The 12,013-nt window shown below is 38.5% G+C and overlaps 1 long non-coding RNA gene across 1 annotated transcript; it reads right to left on the reverse strand.

The window, feature by feature from the left end:
- Nucleotides 1–1,251: 1,251 nt before the first annotated feature.
- On the reverse strand, nt 1,252–10,990 carry LOC116780735. The gene is made up of 3 exons (XR_004354603.1): nt 9,538–10,990; nt 9,213–9,375; nt 1,252–3,406 (listed from the first exon to the last, which is right to left on the reverse strand). It is a non-coding gene; the product is annotated as an uncharacterized LOC116780735 (long non-coding RNA).
- Nucleotides 10,991–12,013: the final 1,023 nt, after the last annotated feature.

A 12,013-nucleotide genomic window follows, 5' to 3' on the forward strand; every position in this document is an offset into this window, starting at 1 on the left:
TTTTTTTCTATCCCAAAAATTGGGATGTTTGTCTTCATGTAACCTCAGAGGACTGAACTCAGCTCTGATACAATTCCAGTCTTTTCAAAAGATTTACTTCTGCTATATGAGGTCTGAACATGTGATGTTTTTCTGAACGTCTCTGAATTTTCCTCTTTGCCCTGTACTCTTTCCTTCATTACAGCAATGTGTATATAGTGTTTAGTTTCAGATACAGTTTTCTTCATCTATTTAGGAAAAAAATAATGTCACGAGTGGTAAAAAAAAATCAGTATTTTTTTTTAATTGTAGAATGAGGCATAATTTAAACAGATGTAAATAAGGCAAAATGGTAGGGTGCTTTGTTGTTTTAGCTCTTTTCTACAGTCTGCTTTAGTGGGACATTCCTAAAGCAGATGAAAGAAAGCAACATGCCTCAGGCCACATTTCTGATTTCCCTTTATTTTACTTAGTTTGGCCAGTTTCAGATGTTGTGCATGTACATTTATGGCATACTGGATTGGATACGTCATTTATGGGCATTATTTTAGTCCATTGCTAATATTCAATCCACATTTACTCACTATCCTTATCATCAGTCTATCTCACACACTTCAGGTTCAGAGGTTTCTTGAAGAAGACCCTTACGTGTTTCATTATTCAGCTTAAATATATACTTCATACCCTTTCTCTCATGAACAATGTAAGAATTCCCAGAATTTCTGTAAGCAAATGCATCTAATTTGCAAACACTGGGAGATCTCACGCTCTCCCTCTACCAGTGTCTAAAGACAGTGGTGGTTTTGAATGCCTAAGCTCTTTTGCATGTAGAAAATTAAAATGACATCTACATTCTTTGAGATGCAGGGCAGTCTGTAGTACCCCACTCTTCTGGCTCCATCAAATCATGGTGTCAAGGAAGTCTGCTGCAGTGGCCAACTGCTGGGTGGCAATATAAGGGAAACATTACAAAGTCACCTTGAGCTCAATGTCTGTCTCTCAGTTTGCTTGACATGTTCCTTTTAACATATGCTAGGATCATTACTCTGTAAGTCAGTAGCAGTGAACAGATTTCTAACAGCAATTAGTTTTTTTGTGCATCGAACAAATGTGCTTTCTCTTTTAAACAAGATTCTCTTTTCCCACAACTTCAGAGGTAATATTTATTCCCCACAATTGAGTGGAACTATATTTAGACTCAGCACTGCTACAGGTTTTTACTTTCATAAGCCTATTTTCATATTAATGCATTTAGCTTTATCTGTGGTCTCTCTCTAGGCATTATATTTTATTTTTAATCAACCATAAATTTCATTGCTATTAATCATGTTTTCCCCTGTAATTGCATCAAACATGCCAATAGCAATTACACTTGATTCACCTACTGTTTATATCTCTTTTACAAAATAAGAGTCCTCAACTGTATTTGTTATGAACCTTAGAGTGAAGAGCATTTAAGAATTGCTTATTCAATGGGCTGAACATTAACTCAGCAAGAAGATATCTCGTGTTTTAACATATTTTGACTTTACAATTACATCAAATTTTCCATAAACCTCCATTTTATATATTCCCCTTTCATGTTTCTTGTGGGCTTCACATGTCATAGCTATTTATTTTCCTAGGATTCTAAACAGGCATACAAAACTATCATACATAAAATGAGTTGCATTTCACAGAACAGGATACATGTAATTATACAACGTCAGAATCTTTTAGTAGGAGAATACAATTAATCCTGTGCTTAAATCTGTCTTAGTAAGTTTATGTTCATAAAAAAACCTTTCTAAACTGTGTAATTAGGGCTACAAGTTATTTGGTATCTTCATACTCCTTTTCAAGCTTATAGTGTGTTCCAGACTATTTCTCTTAAGCAACTTCTATGCCTCCATCTACACTATTACTCATTAGTTCTTCACTTTAAGTGTTTTGGTTTATTTTTCTAGTTAGGATATCAGTTTAAAACATGACAACTCTACAATCTCTCTGGGAAATCTCTTTCAAGGTTCCACTACTCTCACAGTAAAAAAGATTTTCTTATATTCAAGGAGAGTTTCCTTTAAATCATCTTGTCCTATTGCCTCTTGTCCTTTCACTAGGCACCACTGAGAAGACTCTGGCTCCATATTCTTTACTCCTATTCATCAGGTATTTATACACATTGATACGATCCCCTGAGCCTTCTCTTCTCCAGGCTAAACAGTACCAGCTCTCTCAGACTCTCTTTCTGTGCTGGACACTCCAATTCCTTAATCATTTTTGTAGACCTTCGCTGCATTTCTCAATCATTTTGGTAGACCTTCACTGCACTCGCTCCTGCATGTTCATGTCTCTCTGTACTGGGGAACCTGGGAGTGGACACAGCACTCCAGGTGTATTCTCCCTGTTGCTCAGCAAAGGGGAACAATCAGCACACCAGGATGCTGCTGGTCTTTGCTGTAGGAGCACTTTGTACTAGTGCATGGGTTATTCTTCCCCCAGCTTAGGACTTTGCATTCCCTTTTTTGAACTTCATTATGCTACTGTTGGCCAGTTCTCCAGCCTGGTCCCCTGGTGTTTTAGCCATGCCCCTCAGCTTGGTATTGTCTGCCAACCTGCCGAATGTGCACACGGTTCAATCATGGAGGTCATTAATGAAGAACATTAACGAACAGTATTGGCTCCAGTAATGAACCCCGGGGTACATCACACACTAATGATTAGTCTTCAGATGGACTTTTTTCCACAGATCAAAACCATTTTGATGAACATTGGTTCAGCTTGTTTTCAACCCACCTCACTGTCCCACTTAGCTGGCCCATACTTCATTAGCTGGTCTACCAGGAAGTTACAGGAGAAAACATCAAGAGACTGACTAAAGTCAAGACAAACTGTATCTACTGCTCCCCTCCATCCAACAAGCCAGTTATTTAATTGTGGAAGGCTCTCCAGTCATTTAAGTATGATTTCCCCCCCATTAATCTCTGCTGAATACTCCCAGTAACATTCTTGTCCTTCTTATGTTTGGAAATGCTCTCCAGGATCATTTGCTCCATCACTTTCCCAGGGATCAAAGTGAGACTGGCTTATCTGTAGCTCCTTCGATCCTGTAACTTGACTTTCTTGAAGACAAGAGTAATATTTTCTTTCTGCCAATCCTCAGGAACCTTTTCCCGTTTTCATGACCTCTCCAAGAGTCAAAGATCTTGAAGATCCACTGAATGATAAGGATTGGCCTTGCAACGATGGTGGGTCAATGAGTCCTTGTGTCAAGCCTATTGGGCAGTCCTTTTTCTGGCCTACCACTTGCTGATCCATCCATTACATGATTTTGTGTTTGCTGCTCGTTTTCTCCTGCTGAGATGTCTTCTCAGCTTCCATCTTAGTTTGTAGATTATTTTTTCTTCTGTCTTGATTCTTTTCTTGATTATTTTGTTGGAAAGATGAACTACAGTAAAAGGCAAAACTTACTATTCAATATCATGTTCTTCTCCACTAAGTGGTCAGTCACTCCTCCTGACACTGATTAATAAAGGTACTCTTAATTCGTTGCCTTCATTCCTGTACTTGATGTAAGCATGAAGTAATATTAATATGAAATTAATAGCCAAGAGTGTTATTTATGGAAATACTAACTTGACAATATGGTAGGATATGGGGCCTGAGGATGTCTCAACTTCTTGTTTAATCAGCAACTTCTTAGATATGAGTGGTACTTTGATCAGTTATAAAATAATCATTGCTTTGGCATGATAGTGTCACTACAATATGTTCTGCCTGCAAGCTTTTTTACCAGTATTTACACTCAGCAGTATCAAGTTTTATTTCAAAATGCGTCAAAATCTGGACTTACTGGGACCATGACTAAATTTGTGCATCATACTTAGAGGGTGCTGATAAAAATTAAAAACAGTTTTAGGCAAAAAAAAAGCTGTTACAGAAATGGAATGCATCTAAGTAGAGAGATGAATGCATGCTAGCATTGCTCGACATGAGCTTTACGGAAATTATACCTTGTCAAAGTACATATAGGTCAGTTTTGCTGCAACTTCCATCATAAACTAAGTAATTACAAACACTCATAATTCTTCCAGCAATCAAAATCTCAAGACATCATCATTTTAAGTCTGTTTGTTGCAGTGACTTCAAGAAATTATTATATGCAGAGAGTTAATGAGTACAATGTAAGCAAATATCAGTTTGAAGTCATAAGGCTTTGACATACTGAGAAGGTACCACAGGGTAATGAATTGCCATGTGTCAGATCTTGGAAGGTAACTGCCCACATACACATTCCTCTTCTCCTGAAAATGCAATACAATCAAAGGTCTTTTTTCTTTCAATTAAAGAAGGACAGGCCACTTCACTTTTACTCTAGGTAAGAGAATGCACACACAGAGTTCAACATGGCGATTTTCTATGTCCTAATAATTTGTTCATTGCCTATGTATCTGCAAGAGATCGAATGCAAAGGTACTATTAGGATTACCCAATCTAATATCCTGCAGAGCAGCAGCCAGCAAGATTCACAAAGTAATTTCCAGAGTGATATCAACAACTTTTTGATCTAGATTACATATCTAGAAAGACATCCCACCATCAAGCATACCACTTAAAGATAATTGATTTGAAACATCTCCTAACAAGTCAGTGATTGTACATTAAAAACTTATGTATTCTGCTGAACTGGACGTCAAAACTGCAGGGGATGAAGAATAATATCATTTCCTCATAAGCGATTTCCAAGGTTAGTTCACTTAATTTCCACTTTGAGTGCAACTGGTATTATCTTCCAGGTGCATTCCATTCTCTTTCCCTCCTTGTAAATGAGTATGGAATTGCCGTAATCAAACAGATCAAAAATCCATCAATCCCCATGACAGAAGGTTAACATGGTTGCTTAGGGAGACAGCATCAGAAACTGATCAAGCGTAGGGTAATGTTTTGTAGGAATATTCTCCATGCTTCCAGGTACATCCTACATCAGAGTCTTCTTTGGGGCTGCTACATTTGAGATCACAGTTGGTCCTTCTAAGGTTTGTCCAGTCCCTTTTCTTTAACTCCCTCATACTCCCTGCCAAATGCTCAATTATTGTTACAGCTGGTGAAGAAAGCTCGGTGGCTGTGGAGCTCGCATACTCACCACGCAGCCCCAGAAGCTGGCTGGATAGAATTCACGTAAACGGGGGATGAGTGGGTGCTCTACCCTCATCCTGCTCCAGTGCTTAGCTAGGACTGGGCTAACAGTTACTCCAAAGCAAGTATGAGAACAATAAACAATAGGTCACTTGTTAGTTTGTCAGAAAAAGCAGAATTTTAGTACTTTGGATGCTGAGAATAGAAGTTTTCTCTAATTTATAGACAAGCAAAATCAAAAGGGCAATAGAAATTGGCTTTTCAACAGACTGACTGGAAGGAGCAAGTAAGAACCCCTTTGGGGAGTGGTAACTAAGTAACTAACTAAAGAGGTTGCAATTCAAGAAGATGAGAGAGATGGAGAAGGTCCCCAGTGTGCTGGGAGACTGATTACTGATGCATACATATGAGGGGAGTGGAAACCCAGAAGAAAGCAAGAGATGTCAAGGGCATACCTCAGTGAGCAAGACAGGAAAGGTATATTTGGAGAAAAATTTCTGGAAAACCAGGCAGATTTTGATTTTGGAACAAAGAGTGATTACAGTCACTCTTTGTGATATATAGATTATAGAGTGATTATTTCTATTATTTCCTAGAAAACAGGATGCTGCATACATTCCTGTAAATTGCCAGGATTGTTACTACTGGGCTATTCTCCACCTCCTTTCTAATTAGCAGAGGTTCTTAATACTGGCTAACCACTCCTACCAAAGGCAATGAATTCCTTCTTTGCATGCAAAACTGAGAAATTTATCTCACAAGCATTTATAGAACTCCAATCACAGTAATATTTACATATTTTACAGCACAATAAAACAGATTTTTTGTCATGAGTTTCCAAAGTGTAATGTAACACATCAGATTTATATGGAGATGTTAAACCCTGAAGGTTCACTGAGTTTTATTAAAAAGTGAACTATGATTCAGTTTTCCCAGTGCACTGTTTAAAACTCAATGACACAACTGCATGTGTAAAGTGATAAAAGATCATGATAATATTACTTTGCATATTAACAGTTTCAACTGTGGTATACTAGCTTCCTTTTGTAGCAATTTAATTCTACGCCTTTTTAAAAAGTGTCATACTAACTACTTTCAGGAAAAATTGGCCTCATGGCCAATGGGCATTTAACCCAAAATAGTTTACTCTATCTGAAAAATGAATGACAATCTGATTAGCTTTTCCCCAAACACAATTTTCTTTGGGAAGAGACAACAGTGCCGTGTATGAGACAGACGTGGAAAAGTACCCACTTTCTTTCCAGAGAAAACAAGGATGGTTGTAAGCCCACCTTGCCTACCTCCTTTCAGGAACAAAACTAAACAGGAAATTTCAGTTTGTTCTTTTCTTGTAGTGTCATATTTATATCAATAAAAACTGATGTGGAAATATCAAAAAGCTTTAATTTCAAATGTTGTTTGTGTTACACTAAGTCCTACTACATGAACAGAACAGTATCATTTGAAAAGCAGTTGACTGTTTCCCCCCCTTCCATTACTTCTGTTGAAATGCAGTTTCAAAATAACACTCCACCAACATCCTGATTCTAAATTCCCAGCTTAAATTTAACTATGGTCATTTCACAGGTATTCATTATCCTGCCAGCATTGTCCCTTAGTTGTACAGCTCTTTTCTTCCCTCATGTTTTTCTCCCCATCTTATACATGTATGGTATGGCAGCTAAAACACCAGTACTAGGGTAGACTCCACCAGTGCCTGCACTTCCCATCAGTTTTAGTTGCTATTTTTCTTTAATGATCATGACACAAGCACCATGAAATGTGTTAATGTCATATAATTGGGAGCATTAAGGATGCAAACCAGGACCGGAATATCCTTCAATCATCATAGAATGGGTTGGGTTGGAAGGGATCTTAAAGATCATCTAGTTTCAACTCCACTGCAGTGGAGAAAAACCCTATCAAATGAAATGCAACAGCTTAAAATGCAAGATGCTGTGCTTGAAGTCTAACAGCAGAAATTTTTGCTCTGAGAACTCTTGCTCTTTGTGCTTATGGTTGGAAATAAGATTTTGCATGTATTTATCACACAGGAACCAGTAGGCAAATAGAGCCTAGAACATATTGGGAAAGGCACTGCAGAGGTACTGAGTGTCAGTGCATTCCACAGTGGCACTCGAATGCTTCAAATCTGAAGGTAGTGGGAGATAAGGTAATGAAGTACCTGTTTTCTGAGGCATTCACTTGTTAACCTTAATCTGCATTTTATTTTGCATTTCCCCATGCAATTACAGTATTATAGCAAAGAATTAAATACTTTAAATGTACTGAAAAATAATGGAAGGATATTGGATGAGATGTTTTGATTTAATTTTAGCTCTTCTCACCACAGTGCTTTTATTTTACTATTTTTCTTCTTCCTCTGTACCTTTGCCAAGTGTGGAAATTAACATGAATCTTTTTGTCAGTCTTTCCCTGCTGTGCAAGCAATTTCTAAACATCAGGTTGAACTGCATAAGCAAAAGAGCCTTGTGGTCCACACTGCTGCAGCCAGGCTCTTTCCAAAATGTGAAGTAATTTATGTGCAGTTACACTACGTTTTAAACAGTGCTGTAAATATGAGAGCAGTTTAATGCTTGTATTTTAAAACTCCTCTTAGCTGGGCAGAAGAACAGCACTCCAACATTTAAGTGGAGTCCATTTTCAGAGATTCCTCATTAAAAAATTCTCAGTGACTATGAGTGAACACTTGTAAGCAAAATTTTCCTCCAAAACCAGCCTTTAGAATCTGTTTTACTTTTGTTGTTTTCACATGAGTGCCTCTCCTCTCAAAGGATCAGATTTTCCCCTGTCCTTTGGTGATGAAGGCTAACCACATCTTGTGCTGTTGTGGTGGTTTTGTCTGGGGTAGAGTTAATTTTATTCACAGATGGTATGGGGATGCATTTTGGATTTGTGCTGAAAACAGTGTTGGTAATGTAGTGATGTTTTCGTTATTGCTGACCAGTGCTTGCACAGCATCAAGGCCTTTTCCAGCTCCTCACGCCACCAGCGAAGAGGCTGGGGGTGCACAAGGAGTTGGGAGGGGACAAAGCCAGGACAGCTGAGCCCAGATGACCCAAGGGACATTTCATACCATACGGCGTCATGCTCAGGACATAAAGTGGGGGGGAGAAGAAGGAAGGGAAATGTTCAGAGCAATGGCACTTGTCTTTCCAAGTCACCATTACGTGTGATGGAGTCCTGCTTTCCTGGGGATGGCTGAACACCTGCCTGTCCATGGGAACTGGTGAATTAATTCCTTTTGTCGCTTTGCTTGCATGCATGGCTTTTGCTTTACCTATTAAACTGCCTTTATCTCAACCCACGAGTTTTTCTTACTTTTATCCTTCTAATTCTCTCCCCCATCCACTGGGGGAGGAGAGTGAGCGAGCGGCTGTGTGGGGCTTTGTTGCTGGCTGGGGTTAAACCATGACAGCCGTATTGGGAAAAGTGTAGCCAGTAAGTCAAATGAAGTGTTTTTTTCTCCTTTATGTTGTAATTATGAGACCATATCTTATGTACTGTGTTCAGTTTAGAGCTTCTCAATAAAATGAGGACATGGATATACCAGAATTAACCCACTGGAGGGCCACCAAAATGACCAAGAGGCTGGAACACATCACACATGGGAAGCCCTCTTTGTTCAGCCTGCATGAGGGAAATCTAATTGGAGCTCTTCTGCTATTAAAAGTTGATGGGGACAGTGTCCCTTTTTTATACAATAAAAAAAGCAAGAGGTAATGGTCCTAAGTGGCAACAACAGAAATTTTGATTGAAACTTAGAAAAAATATTTTGACTGGGACAGTGGTCAAACACTGAACCAAGTTGCCCACCCAAGTTACCTTGGAAGCTATTCAAAACTTGACCGGACAAGGCCCTGAGAAACCTGACCTAACTTCCAAGTTAGATCTAAATTGAAAGTTGGCCCTGCTTTGAGCAGAGTATGGAGCAGACTAGCTCCAGAGGTCACTTTAAATTGGTCTGTGGTTCTAACATAATTAGAATTTGCAATATTACCTTGCCCTTGTAATCCTTTGGAAATACATGAAAGAGTTCTACTGGTGTTATTTGTTCTCAAAGATGATAAAGCAACTCTTCCCTCCTAGCATCTTACCTCTTTCCTCTTGGGGTATGGTTGTTTTTTTCCCCAAGCTTATTCTTGTGACTCTTGTGTGTTAAAGAGGAAACTTTGCTCGTGTCAACGTGTCACTCCGTGGTGTTAGTACTAATGTTCAGCCTCTTCTTTCCAGATTCTTGGTCACTCTGTAAGATGCCACCTGAGGGTGACAGAGGATGATAAGTTGCCTACACAGAAGAGACAGCAATATGCTCTCATTACAAACAAAACTAATAGCATACTGGGTGGTACCAGCAGGTGAGTGGGTAGAAGACAAGGGTAAGTTCTTACTTCCCTTTAGTTGGTGCTAGTGAGGCCATACCTGGAATACGATGTTCTGCTTCACCCACCCTCTGTCCCAAAAGGGATGTCGAGAAACTTGAAAGTCCAGCAAAGTGGTGTGAAGGTGGAAAGGAGCCATGGTGCACTGTCAGAAGTTCCAACTGGATGCTGTAAAAAATGTTTATGCTAAGAGTGTGGTGCAGCATCAGGATAGAGAAACTGACTTCATCATTGGAGGTTTTCAAGACTCAGCTAGACAAAGCCATTGCTGACCCGATCAACCGCTGAAAAATCTTCCTTCAACTATGCAAGTGAACTGGATGATTTTCAGAGGTCTCCCCAACCAATACGTTTATACTTCTGTAATTCACAGTCTCCTATATTACATCGTTATCTCTCCTGCTGTGTTCCCTAGCTACCTCCATTGCCCCCCCCCCTTTTTCTGTTTTTTCCAGAAAATAAGTCTTCTATTTCTGTCTGTTCTTTGCCCATTCTTTTCAGTGATTTACACCTGTTCTTCAGCTCAGCTCCTCCTCTACTAGTGATCCCTTCCTTGATTTTGACGTGTTGGCACATGGTTTTTTGGGTCATACAACTCATGGGTGCATCTCTCCTCTATGTCATCTCATTTAATAAGTGTCTGTGAATTTCAAATGCCTGCACAGTCTCCTCTCCCTTCTCTTGCCCTCTATTTTCATATCACTCTTTCACCAGTCCTCCAGCTGCAATGCTAATCCTCAGATATTTTCTTCTGTCTGGCAGCACTTCATCAGTAGGTAATTTCCATTGGGTACCTGTTCAAGATTAGGAAATATCCCACAGCTTCTGCATCAAGTCCTTTTCATGCCTGTTCTATTTTTAGTCAGATTTTATGCATTAAAGAAACTGTATTTCTCTGTCCCATGCCTGCTTTTAATAGACGGCGGAGGTTTTTTTGGATGTGTCATATTGAGTCAACAACAATCTGTGCAGGCATGAAAATATACAGTAACTTATGCGAACTATCAAGTTTGTGCAAGACGATTTTGCCTGACCTTTTAAAGACATGTGGTGTATAAATTAGTTCTGTGAGTAAGAGATCAATTCAGATCGAATTTCCGTAAATGTAAAGAGAAAATTGTACTTCCTTCATCTCACCCTATAAAAACATTTTTTTTTCTGAATGTTCTTTATTTGTTTGCTTTTATAGTCCCTTTCCTCAGCATTGGCTACTTCCATTGTTAAGTCTCTGCAGTTAACTGTCCATTAGCTGTGATTAAAAGCAGAAAGCTGCAGCTGGCTCAAATGCAGGCTGCCTGTTACTCAGCTCCCCTGAAGAAGACTGTAAACTACAAACTGCAGCAAACCACAGATCCCACAGACTCTAATCAAGCCAACTAAGCACCAACCATTGTAACCTTCTTTTTTATTTGAAATTAAGTGGGAAGCTGAGAGAACATGCCACAACTTTTGGTATACATTGATGTTCCCTGGATTGAGGAGATGTAACATGACCAGGTAAGTAGAACAGAGAGCAGATATAGATGGTTTGAGATGTGACAACACATAACTGACACAAATTTCTAGTGCTGCAAACTCATCTCTATATCAAGATTTTAATATATTTGGTGATTTTCTTTGATATATCAATTCCCAGAGTCTGAAGACTGCAAGAAAATACCAAACTTCATGGATTTTATGCATTGAGGACATTGACTGCATTCTTCTGCTCATGGTGTACTTCAAATAAATTTATTTACCTTGAGTCACTCCCAGTCCTAAAGATCTATTTATTGAACTGCTTTGCTCGTGAAACTGGCAATCATAATATTTTATTTATGCATGTTTATTGCAATAAAATAAAAGTTCATGCATCACATTGTCTCAACCCATACTTATGGACATTTATTTTTAAAATAGATGCTTCAATGACAAGTCAGATCTAAATAAAACATCTAAAACTTGACTCTTCTAATCATCCTAGATTTGTTTGCTACATAATTTTATATCTTTTTTTCACTACCTTTATATTAATAGTCTCAAAATTTTTTGGAATAGGACTAGAATATCATGTCACAGTATGGAGACTATTCTACTTGTAGCAATAGGAAGGATTTAAATGAATTAGTGGTGTTGAAACAAAGGAGAAGGAAGAGTTTTAAAATCATATTTTTTCAGCTGATGGTAAAATATAGCATAACTGAAGAATCATGGGTTTTACTGCTTGCTTATTTAGCTTCATATTTTCTTTTATAATGAAAATGCTTGTATTAATTCATACTTACTCTTTTTTCTTTCTTAGTAAATGCAACCCTGTATAAACAATGACACTGTCTAATGCTGTAGATCTGTTCTATTAGCTGGATACCAAAAAGCTAGTAGTATAAGCTGCCACTTGCTTTCTGTTCTGACTTCTTTATGTTGCCTCACCACAGTTTTATGTGCTAATTTTCTGCAAATCTTTGTCTTTGAAATATACAAACTAACTTCATCACAAAAATGTAAGATAACATACCAACCATGGGATTCTCAGAGTG

The sequence above is a fragment of the Chiroxiphia lanceolata genome, chromosome 1, assembly GCF_009829145.1.
Source record: "Chiroxiphia lanceolata isolate bChiLan1 chromosome 1, bChiLan1.pri, whole genome shotgun sequence".
Lineage (NCBI taxonomy): Eukaryota > Metazoa > Chordata > Aves > Passeriformes > Pipridae > Chiroxiphia > Chiroxiphia lanceolata.